Below are 12,500 nucleotides of genomic sequence, written 5' to 3' on the forward strand. Positions count from 1 at the left end.
ATATAAATATATATAAAAAAAAAACACACACACACACCCCCCACCACACACAATATAAAATTATATATATATATATATATATATGAAAATATACTTTAATATATATATATAATATATATATATATATTATATATAATGTATATATACATTTATATAAAAATAATATATATATATAATATATATATAAAATGTGTGTGTTGTGGGTGTTGTGTGTGCGTGTGTTGTGCGTGTGTGTGTGTGTGTGTGTGGGGTGGGTGTGTGTGGGTGTGTGTGTGTGTGTGTTTGTTGTGTGGTGTGTTGTGGTGGGGTGTGTGTGTGTGTGTGGTTGTGTGTTGTGTGGTGTGTTTTTTGTGTGTGTGTTTGGGTGTGTGTGTGTGTGTGTTTGGGTGTGTTGTTTGTGTTTTATATTATTTTAAAAATTTATAATATATATTATATTATATATAATTATATATATTTTTTCATGTTAATAAGACACACCCACACAACCACCCACCACCCCAAAACCAACACACTATATATAATATATATTTTTATTTTATATTATATAAAATATAATATATATATTTGTGTGTGTGTTGTGTGTGTTGGTGTGTGTGTTGTGGGTGTGTGTGTGTGTGTGTGTGTTGGATGGGTGTTGTGTGTGGTTTTTAAATTCCTTTTTTTGTGATGTATGCGAGTGATAAAAAATAAAAACAAAAGGGAAAGGAAACCCAATTTCTGTCATTTTACTTAGTAAATCTTTAAATTTTTAAAAATTGAAAAAAATTTACAAAATACCCCTTTATTTCCTAGGTCTAATTTTTTTTTTCCCAAAGCATTTTTAAAGGGGGATTTGGATATTTAATCTACATAAATTGGGTTTTCTTTTTTTGCCAAAATTTATTAAAATTTTTTTTTCCGATGGAACCCTATTTTCCCTTTTCCATCATTTTACTTTTCATATTTTTTTTTCGTTATTATCTTTTTTTTTCCCCTCATTTACATTTTCATTTTCATTTTTATCTTCATTATCTTATTTTTAAATCACCATCACCATCACATTATCATATTACTATTCCCATTCCCACCTGAAAACCCCAACATTAAGAGGAAGAAAATACCATTCCCTTCATCTAATGTCACTAAGAAAGAAATAAAAAAATAATGAGGGTAAGGGCCCGATGCTCTCGCGGGGAAAATTCCCAATACTCTACAAAGATTCCCCTGGGACTTTAAAAATTACGGTCCAAGGGATGGGTTTCTCGTTCTGATTGTTTTTCCCATTTTGAATAAATTGGTTTAATTTTATTTTTTGGGGCCTATAGTTCTGATCTTTTACAAACCCCCTATTTTGCATTTTTATTTTTTGTAAAAAGGACTCTCGGGGTTTCTAGCCTCCTTTTTAAACTTTTCCCCCCTCCCCCCCCCCCCACCTCTTTCTTTCGTCTTTTCATTCGCCTTACTTCCCAATTATTTCTTCCAATTTTCACTCGTTTCTTTTTTTGCTCTACCCCCCTGCCCATTTTAAATCTATATCCCGTTTTTCCCTTTTCGACCCTTTCTTTCCCCGCTTTTTAGCTTCCCTCACTTCTGCAAATTTCCCTCATTTTCCCCCTTCTTTTCCCCGCTTGCCCTCCCTTAAACCCCTGTTCTCCCCCCCTTTGGGGAAAAGCAGGGGGCCCCTTGCCTATCCCAGCTGATTTTCTACGCATTCTTGATTCTGTCTTTTTACTGTCTAGTGTTCATTTATGCGTTTGTATATTTGGAAAAAAAAAAACCCTACTATAGTAAATGGAGGGTTGCGCTTACTATTTAAGGTACTGATGGTTTTTTCTTTGGGGAGTATTTGTTGTGGATGTGAGACCCCACAGGTATGGCGGGGCTTTGGTGGTGATGTCGCTATAAAGGGGGGAGCCGGAAGGCTCCCTAGTCGGCAAAGGACTGGGCACCCCTTGGGGGTGCTGCTCGCTAGAGGACGGGGAAAGCTGATCTCTTCGGTTTTGGTTTAAAGTACCTACGGGGACATGGCTGGGCCCTGTTGCCCAACCTGGGAAACTACGCTGAACCCCATTTGGGGGGTCGTCTGCTACGGGTACCCCCCCTCCAGAGAGTGACAAAGCGAGCGGCGAAATACCATATCTTTCACCCCGGTGGCGCCATATAGAAATGGTGGTTGCGCATCTAGTTAAGGTCACTGGTGGCTTATCTCTTTTGGGATATTTTTTGTGGGTGGAGTGCCCCGGGTTTGAGGTTTTGGTGGTGAAGTGGGAACAAGGGGGGAGCCGGCGGCTCCCCGTCGGCAAAGGACGGGGAGTTTTTGGGGGTGCTGCTGCTGTTGTCTGCTCGATTTGTTTGCTTGCCTGAGTTTGCGAATTTGGGGCTTGGGGCCTTTCATTTATGGCCCGGCCTCTGTAGAGGATGGGGGAATCTGATCTCTTTCAGGCTCTGCGGCTTAAGTACACTAGCGCTTTAAGCGCGCAGGGAAGGGGGGAGCCCGCTGCCCAAATGAGCGGACATGGCTGGGGCCTGATGTGCCCCAAACCCTGGGAAATACGCTAAACTCCGGGTTGGGGGGTCGTGCTGCTACATACATAAAAATCGTTAATCTCAATGACACATTTGTACTGAAACAGGACTTCCACATTTGGTGAGCGTTTGATTCTTTTATTTTTTTTAAATTGTTTTTTAAAGTTAATTTTAGTGGTCATTTTAATCTTTTTAACCTGAGAGAAGTTCCTAATTTTTGCTTTTTATTACAAAAGCAGCAGTTTTTTTTTTACAATCTTTCATGAAAATTTTTAAAAGTTTTCACCCAAAAGGTTTTCAGGGTTTTAGTGTTGGTTTTATCTTGCGTATTTTTTTTTCAATACTAATATTTCTTTTTCATTTTTTAATTTTTTAAAACGCTACCCCTCCCCCCCCCGCGAAGCATGCCGTTTATTGGCCCTTATTAATGGGGGCTCTCTGACCTCTAGGCCCCCAGGTTTTTGTTTTGGGTCTCTTTGTAAGGAGATCTTTTGAACCCCACGCAAAGCGCCCTTGGCCCTTTTTTGATAACTTTGGGTGTTATCACGCACACCTCATTTTGAGGCTAGTTTTTTAATTGTAGGCCAGAGTGTTACAATTAAAAATAGAAGCCTGAGGCAATTAGCAGTTTTCTGCGGGTCCCGGGCCGAACTCAAAAGGTTAAACTCCCGTTCGGCAGGTTTAACCCCCGCCCGGGCCCCAAACTAAAGACTTTTAAATTCCCCCTTGTGTTTTCCTTTTTGATACCACTCCGCCCTTTCACATCCTGTAAATTAGTTCACAGACTTCCCTCCCTGATTCATCATCACCCTCGTGCTATGCCCCAGGGGCCAGAAAATTTTTTCTGGGGAGCCCATCCCCTGTGAGGGGGCTCCCCAGGAAATTTTCTCAACAAGAATTTCCCGTGACTCTTGCTTCAAATTTCACAATGGCAAAGTTTTTTTTTCCCAAGCCTGAAAATGACCCCCTTCCTCTCCCGCCCGGGCCCCTAAGAAAACTCGCTGAACGGGCTTCAAACCTCCCCCTTTCCCCCGAGACAAAGGCAAAATGCACGGTCGTGGCTAAAAGTCGCAAGACAATCCGCCCGATCGTGCGAGTCTATCCAGGGGGAATCTCGGCCAAAAACCGTCATGTCGTAGAAGGTACAACCCCCAAGCCCTCACACGTAAAGATCCTTGCTCTCCCCTGAGGGGGCCGAAAGCCCCAAACTCGGGGGATTTGTTTTTTTAAACACATCCCCCCAAAACCTAAAATGTGGAACCCTGGAGCTTTATTCACGTTGACCAGTGCCTAAAATTTTACAGTTTAAAATACCAAAAACCACATGCCATCGAAGAGGCAGCAATGTGGCAAAACGGACCTTCTTTGCCAATGAAACAAGTCCTCCAATGCTGCAACTGCGAGGGCGCATGTCGCCGTCACGGGGTTTTCCCCCCAAACGCAAAGAAATTAAGACAAAAGACAAGCACAAAAACAAAAAAAACCCAACCTACGCTCCAACACTCCGCCCCTTTTAAAAACATCTACACCCCCAAAAAAACGACCCAACATGATTCCCTCGGGAAACACAATGCCTCTACCACCTAAATTTCCCTCAAAACAACGCTTCATCCCTAAAAACCCCCCAAAACAGACCATACTACCGTACTTTAATAGCTGCAAAATACTACCCAAAAAAATTCAAAACTACTCCCTACAACTACTAAAAAAAAACTTTTTTCCCCAGCATTGTGACCCCCGGGGAAATCTTCAAAGACGAAAACCTGTACATCCCAGGTACACACACAAACAGACACAAACACCGGGGCCGAGGGCGACCACCATTTTCCCCCACACCCCTCACCTCCAGCACACGTACCCCACCCCCAAAACGCAACCAAAGAAAGCAAAAAAAAAAGTACAAATAACACAAACATCACAACGAAATTTTTCCTTCACCACTTAACATGCCCCAAAAAAAAGGAAAAAAAGCCTTGTCACAAACCCCGGGCCCCCCACTCCTCGTCGTCGCATGAGAAACCCCATCATCGGGGCTCCAGCAGCGGGGGAAGCCTCCCATCGACCTCGCCCTGAATTGAAAGGGGGCTCCGCGCTCCCTTTTTCCCCCGGGGCGTAGTCCCCGTCCTCCACTCAGGGGAGCTTGGGGGAGAACGGAGTGGGGGGAAATTGGTCCGCCGACCCCCGGGTGAACCCCGTCCCTCCCCCCCAGGAGTCCCTCCCGGCCCCCGAAGAGCCCCTCGTCTCGATCGCTTTGCCCGTGAGCAGAAAACGCCACAAATAGGTCATCTCTCTCGCCTGCTCTGAGTGGATCTGACAATCGTTCAACGAATGTAAATCATTTTTAACGTAAGAACATATTTTACGACTCCTAGACTGGAAAGCCCTTGACTCGTTCTTTTAAACTTTACACACTCACGACAATCACAAAGGGCTGGTTTGGGGGCCCTGCTTCTCAAAAAACCCCTTTCATTTCAAATTCATCTTGCCTCCATTCTTCATCCTGACTTCATGGCTTTTAAAGCTCTTCACCCAGCAGGGCCACTGCCTATATCAACCTCAGCCAAACCAACGAGAAACCCAACCCCTTCCTCCTGCTACAGGAATTTTTCCTTAAAAAATTTAAATCACTTACATCGAGTTCGGGGGGGACCTCACTATCCTCAAAAATCACGTCAAAAATTTTTTGATAATGACCAAAAATTCATTGGAAAAATCTAATTTAAACAAACAAATCTATGAGAGTTCGCCTCCACGGGAAATTTTTGGGCCCAAAAAATTAACAATTAAAAGGTAGTAATTTCCCCCCCTTTCCTCCCTCCCAAGGACAAAAATAAATTTTCAGTCCGTGGAGTAATAAAAAAATTTTCATGACCACTGGAAAAACTGTTTTCATCCTCCAACCCACCCTTTTTTTAATGACACTTTCAACCCTCAAACCGGGAAAACCAAGGAAAAAAAAACCAGAGCAATTATCCCCTGGAAAAAACGGACGAACATGCAAACCCGTCCCCATCCCTGGGGAGGTTAAACAAAACAATGAGGTTTCCTCGAAAGGCCCCGGGGCTCCTCTCAGACTTCTGACAACGTTTTACGAGCTATGACCCATATAACTTTTCTTTGCCTCGGCTACTACCCTCACCTTTAAAAACTGCTTTAGGGGCCCTATCCCAAGCCAAAACAAAGCCTAAGGCCCCCAAGAATTCCGCCCAATTATTTTCTAGAACATTAGAAAAATTTTTTTGAGAAAATAATTTAACTCCCGACTAAGGCGGTATCTCGAAAACCATGACCTACTCTTTTCCCAAAACATTTGGGCTTCCGCTCTCCCCTCGCAAATGACCACTGAAAATATGACAAATCTGTCTTAACAAAAAAGACAGGAGAAAAAAGAGGGTTCCGTTACCAAACTGGAGCGAGCCTTCACACGGTCTGGCATGCTGCTTGAAATATAAACTGTGCACAAAATTCAATTTCCCTAAAGCACCAAGAAGTGCTATAGGCAAGATTTCAGACCCATTACTGCACGCAGGTGTACCTAAAGGCAGCATAATCACCCAACACTATACATATTAGCACAAATGACCCCCCCGACCCCACATTTCCATTCATTGACGTTTCTTTTACGCCGACGACGTACCCACTTACTAACATGTTCGCCGCTGGTTTTTGCCGACGAATAAACGACGAGCTTGACACCGCTCGTGTGGGACACAAATGGCTTATCAACTAATGCGACCAAAAAAAAAGTTCTTTTTAAAACCCTAGCCCAAAACCCCTCCTTACCCCAAATATATCAAAAACCTTTCTACGACTACAGCCCCCTCTTCAAAAAAACACCTTTTCCCCCGTGCTGGGTGTAACCTTCGATTACATGTTTAGATTTCATTACCATCCCATAAAAAAGCTACATTGGCTAAAAAGCCCTTACAATCGTTTTATCGATTAGTTTGGGCCCCGCGCACAAAGCGCCCTGTTCAAACCATCATACCCCTTTCTCCATACGCCCCCCTCACACTTACACCGCAGCACAACAAAAAGAAGAAAAAATGCAAATCATAGAATAAAGCTCTCCCAAGGATCTACACTATCCGGGCGAGTTTGTGGTCATCACAACTTCCGAGAGAGCTTCTGGGCTCCCTTTGAACCTCGTTTGGCGCGCGGGGGTTTTTAAACAACTCGAAACTTCTTCTTTGGCTGCCCCACTGGGTAGCAAAACTGTCTTTTTCCAGGGAAGGGAAGCGGCCTTTGGGCCCCGATATCTTTTTCGCTAATTGGGGGGAAAAACAGGGGCCAGTTTTTTTTTAGCTCGGGAGCAAAATCTTATCCCTGTGAAATTCTTAATCTTTTTTCATGCCTTTCACCCTCCTACTCCTTTTTTTTGTTTATTTTTAAATAATTGAATCGAAGCTTAGCCTCGCCCAGGCTATGCCATGAGGGGACCCCCTGTTCCTAATGCCGACCGCTCAGTGTGTCAGTGGTGCTGACTCGGCTGTATTGTTTTTAAATGCTTTTTAAATGTTTTTAAGTTCTGGCTTCGCCCGGGCCTTTCACTTATGGCCCGGCCTTTGTCAGCTTTTTATGGTTGTCTCATTTGTTTCTCTGACACCGGACTTACCATGGCGGTGGGATTGCCAGCAGGCCTCCTGTGCCGTGGTGTAAGCACTCGCATAAAACTCTTTTCCAACGACGGCTTGTTCTGTGGGGGTTTTTCTTTGGAATTTTCAGTCACACAATTCTCTAAGTAAAGTAAAAGCGTGGCGTTCGTCGCCCAATGCTGCAACACCTCCTTCACGTTTATTGTTTGTATGATCTGCCCGCACAGTGCAGAATGACTTTGGGACCCTGTTTTTTATTTCAGAGAGTGCCAGTGGTTCAAGCCCGTGGGATCTGAGTACCGCTGGCCCGGGGGGGGGAAACTCGTTTTTCCCCTTGTGAAATGCAGAGGAAGGGGGTTCCCCCCCTCACCGTACACTTCCTCCCAAGAATTTGGCTTGATGTATTATCATGGGGTTAGGGGCAACCCCTCCCAACTTCGCTAAACTGTCACAAGCCCCCATTCCCCCTTTATCCCTTTTTGGCTGGGAACCCCGTTTATGAGATTTTTACCCTGTGCAAAAATCCTTGTGCCAGTGTGAGGATGGTAGTAAGGTAGATATTGTCAGTGGGTGAGCGTGCTGAAGCGTCGACGGCTCCTTTGGAGTTGTTGTATGACCACATGTTCTTCCCCTCACGGACGCGTGGCCCCGTGCTCCCGTGATAGCAACTGCCTCTGCCTTAGCGAGGAGGCTTGTTGTTACCCTATGGATTTTGTGGGATCCCTTCTGCGAAGCCCGGGGCCCACATGTGGGTCAAGGGATCGACCGTCCATCCTGTAACATGTTTTGTGCCCAGAGGGGGGAGGTTTCAAAAGCCCTCTGGGTTTTGACTTTAGGGTAGCTACAATATTCGTTCTTTTTGCTTGAGTCTCTGACCAGAAATCTATGGGGTTTTTTTTTCCCGGCGGGGCTTCGACGAGTCGGGTGAGGGAGTCCTTCCCCCCTTTACCCTAGTGGTTCTTTGAGCTGATGGGGTATTAAACCCCTGGTTGTGTGAAAAGCCAGGGTTTTTTGCAAACAGCTCGTTATCCGTTCTAGGCGTTTACTCTTTTAGTCTTAGGGGTGTGTTCTGGAGCCTGGATGACCTTTGATAAAATTGTGCGCCATTTGATCAAATTTGTGAGGCCAAGGGAGAAGGGTTTTCCCCCCACTAGGATTTAGGGCCTTCGCCCCCCTTGGGGGACCAGAAACCCCGGGAGCTTCGTTTTGGATGTCCTCCAGTTGGTCTTTTATTTTCTCTAATGCCAATCAAGGGGAGGGAGGCATAGTTTTAATGGGCCCGACAGCATGTACATAGAAAATCTTATACTCTGTGTCTGGGCCCCCATGGTCTTCCACTCATTGCTCTCATGTCAGTCTTATTTTGTTCGGTCAACCAGGGACTGGACCTCCTGTGGAAGGAGGGTCCGGGGCTATCCTTAAACCCAAAGGAGAGGTATCCCGAACCCATCCAAGTCCATTCCCGATTTTCAGATTGTGCCCTTTAAATTCTGTCTCAGGCCTTGGGTTTTGGGTTTGGCTGCAGAGTTTTTTAGTCCGCCCCCAAAACTCCTCAGATACCAGGTCCAACAACCTGGGCTTTTGGTTTTGGCAGTATGGTCCCAAAATGGGGATGATAGCAAGTCGTCTGCATAGGAATGTCTTGCACCCCCAGTGGGAGGTTTTTTGTTGAGGATACAGGACATTATGTATTATAAAAAGGGGGAGACTGAGAACCCCCCCTGGGCGTTCCATTTTCTAGTGGATTTGCTGTGAGGGACCTTGGAAATTTGACTCTGGCTGTTCTATTCCAAATAGCACCTATCCAAGCCCCGAGCTTACCTCGATTCCCTTTTGGATCGGCTCTCCTGAATGCAAAAAGGGCTTGCCAATTCAAAAACCTTTTTCCAATCAGGAAAAACGCCCCAAATGTCCCGGGCTTATTGGCTCAAGAGCGTGACTAGCTGTGTGCTGCCCCCGGTGAAAACCCCTGGAGGTGTTCATGTGGGGGGGGCCCCTTTTCTCGGAGCCGGTTTAGTCCTTCCTCTCGGCAGTCTTGGGAAGCAGCTGAGAGAGGATGGGGGGGGTACTTCCCCGGTCCCTTTGGTTTTTTGGGATGGGGCTATGGTGCCCTCTTCCAACTCTGGGTTTTAAATGGGAAATTTCCCCCGGGCTTGTTTTGGGTTTCAGGAATGCAAGCTCACCACTATCCCCGGTGGGAAATGATGGGGTCGGATCCCATCAGACCCGGGGCTGTGTTTTCAACTGGCTTTTTTGCACTCTAGTTCCCTAGGAAAAAATAACATCGAGTTTTCAGGTTCGGGTGCCCTTTCTCTGATGTGGCAAATCTTTTTGGTTGAGGCGTTCTTGTTTGCCCTCGTTCGGCTGGCAGGCTGTTGCTCCGTTCCGCGAGAACCACCGCCTTGTTTCCCCTTACGGGGGGCATAGGTGTGCATCTCGGGGCTGATGGTGGTGTCGCTTTATCTTTTGCCAACCTCTAGAGGGTGGGACGGTGATCGAAAGGGCCACCCATTCCACCCCTTTTCCTGCCTGACTCTGCTGGGAGTTTCCTTGGGATCCCTACAGCCTTTCCCCTTAGGGGGTTAGGTTGTTTCGGGGTTTTTTGCATTTGGAAATGTTTTCGGGACTTATTTACCCTGGGTTTTACCTCCCTAACTCTCATTAAAGTACCGGCGTCTTGTGTTCCAGACCCGGGCCCACTTTTGGGGATGGGCGTGAGGCTGCCTCATCCATGGCTTTACAAAACTGGCTTGCAGCACTTCCACATTTTCGCTTTTTGTGGGTTCATTGCTTTTCAGACAGCGGGCCCAAAGGGGCTCTGGAACGCTGCCAGTTTTGGGCCCTTTTCTGTTTTTCCCTCTTGGATTCGGTCGGGTATTTCGGCTGGGCCCCTATCCTGAGGGTAGTTATAGTCCAAATGGTCATAGGACGGGCTCTCGACACGCCACCAATCCTTTCCACCAAATCGCAGTGGCCCGGGGAGGTCTAGGGCCCCTCCTCTGACAGCATTGGCCTTGGGTATTGAGGAGAGCGTCTCAGGGAAGTTCAAATACTTGGCTATGTAATAGCCAGCCCCTCCGGGGCCCTGCGGGGACCCGGGTGGGTGGGTGCATTGAAGTTCCCGGGATATCACTCGTTTTGTGCTGCAGAAGCCATACCCGGTGATATCTAAAGGGACTCAGTGTGGCCCGGGGGTAACATTGTACAATTCAGGGGGCCCCCCGGCCATGAATCTCGACGGGAAGAGATTCAACATCTCCACGTGCGGGTTGGCTATTTCAGAGCAGGAATTTTTTGCTTTGACCCGGGTGTTTGGCCTTTTGCCTCGGTGTGGCGCCATGACGTGGTACCTGGAGAACGAAAAGTTCCCTTGTTAATGTCTCCCGGGGCGACTGTCAAGCTCCTGATCGAATTGCGGGAGGTTGGGCAGATGTTCCACTGCAGAATACTTAGATTGGTGCCCAAAAGTTACACGAGACATCTCGTATTCGGATTCATAGTCGGAGTTGAAACCCATTGTGAGACCTCACTGCTTGGGGGTCTTTCAGCTGTCAGCATCCCCCGGGTCCACTGGGGGGTGGGGGACCTTTTTTTACTCTGACTTTAATGTTTGGGCTTTTTTCTGGCCAGGGGTTTCGTGCTTGGGTGGGCCCTTGCCTGGGGGGGGGTCGCTTTTTCTGATTTATTTTTGGCATTGAATCACCTGGGTAGGCTCTGCCCTTTAGGGCATGGACTGGGTTGGGGTGGGGAGGGGATTCCGACCCGGGATCAGGGAGGGTTGGGCGGTTTTGGCCCTTTCCCCTCTTCCTTCCCTTTATGCTTGCGACGTCTTTTTCAATGTCGTCATGGGACCTCGACTGCCTTTCCCCTCTTCCTGGTCCTGGACAAGGATGTTTCCACGCTTATACTACAGCAGTCAGCAGGACCCCATCGAAGAGCAGTTTTGGTTCTAGGAAGGACGTGGTCTGTTGGGAAACCTTCTTCCCGGGTTCCCCCTGCACTTGTTTTATTTGGGGGGAAATCCTGTATGTCGGAGATCTCCGGTTTCGGCTGGGGGGCAGCTTTCCTTCCTCTTAGGGGTCAGGGGGCCTTTTCACTTTTTTCCTCCCCCAGACTAGGGCCTGGGGGGGCAGGACAAGCAACCTCTTGCCGCTTGAGTGCCGCCTCTTTCCTGCAGAGCAAGCCAGGCTTCAGGCATGATCCTCTTGGCACAGAAAGGGAAATTTTGGGTGTTTTGTCCCTTCCCCTTTTTTCTTGTAGCCTTAATGCCACCTCGGGTTGGTGCCTTGCTACAGACACCACATTTTGGTTGGCGTGCAGTTAGCCGTGGGTCCGTACTTCTGGGACTTGAAAAACCACAGTGGGTTTAGGGACTATGTACGTAATGGAGGGACCCCAGTACCGTCAAGAGTAGAGGTTTTGGGGTACCTTTCATGGTCACCAGGACTTGCCTGGTTGGAGCCTTTTCCCCTTCGACAATCGGGAAGCCTCCACGACCTTTGGTGTGATGCATCACCTCCCCATCGTAAAGACTGAGAACCGTAGCACCATTTGACCCTTTTCCTCGGGGTTCAGTGGCGAGAGGGTCATTTCCCCCTCTTTTAGCTCCTTTTTTTCCTGCAGGAAACAAGGGGGCTTTATCTTTGGGGGATGATGATCATGCCCGATCTCGCGCACCCCGGGTTTAAACCAGATTTTGCGTTGGCTCTCCAATGCCCTGACCATTTGGTAGGCTTGTGAAACTTTGGGTTTTACATGGCCCTAACGTGGGAAAAGCCCTTTGGGGGTCCAGACTCCCCTCAGAGCGGTCTCCGGCCTCGGTCGTTTCGGTCCGCCCCTTTTGGTTTTGGGGCTTGCTCTTGGGGGCCCCTTGTTTGGCGGTTCAGTGGTTTTCTCCTGATTCGGGCATGGGGGCGTCTGAGGGGGGCTCAGAGGCCTTCCTGGCTGGTGTGGCCCGGGGGGCCAGCACGAGAGTCCATCGTTGGAAATCTGGTGGACAGACATCTTTTTACAGGTTTTTTTTTGTCTTGTCCCCCATCTTGGCAGCAGGGTAAAGTGTCATCCTGTGCTCGGGTTTTCTTTTTTCCAAAACCCCCAGCATGTATGGGTTTTAGGGGGCTGCCTGGTCTGGGCCTTGACGGGTTGTCATCATTATCATTGTGTGGGGGGTTTTTAGTTTTATTTCCATGTCTTGGCAGTGCTTCATCCACTCACGCCCCCACCCCCTACGGAGTCCAACAAGGGAAACGGGGTTAAACCAAAGTCTAACGCAACAGGGGTGATGAGTGAATATACGCAGCAATTAGCCGATTGCACTGGTACACACGGACGGTGTGCGTACCAACGGCCCAGCATGTACTGCTTGAACCCTATCTCCCGATGGAGACCAGCCGATTG

Source organism: Penaeus monodon, chromosome 37 (assembly GCF_015228065.2).
Source record: "Penaeus monodon isolate SGIC_2016 chromosome 37, NSTDA_Pmon_1, whole genome shotgun sequence".
Taxonomy (NCBI): Eukaryota; Metazoa; Arthropoda; class Malacostraca; order Decapoda; family Penaeidae; genus Penaeus; species Penaeus monodon.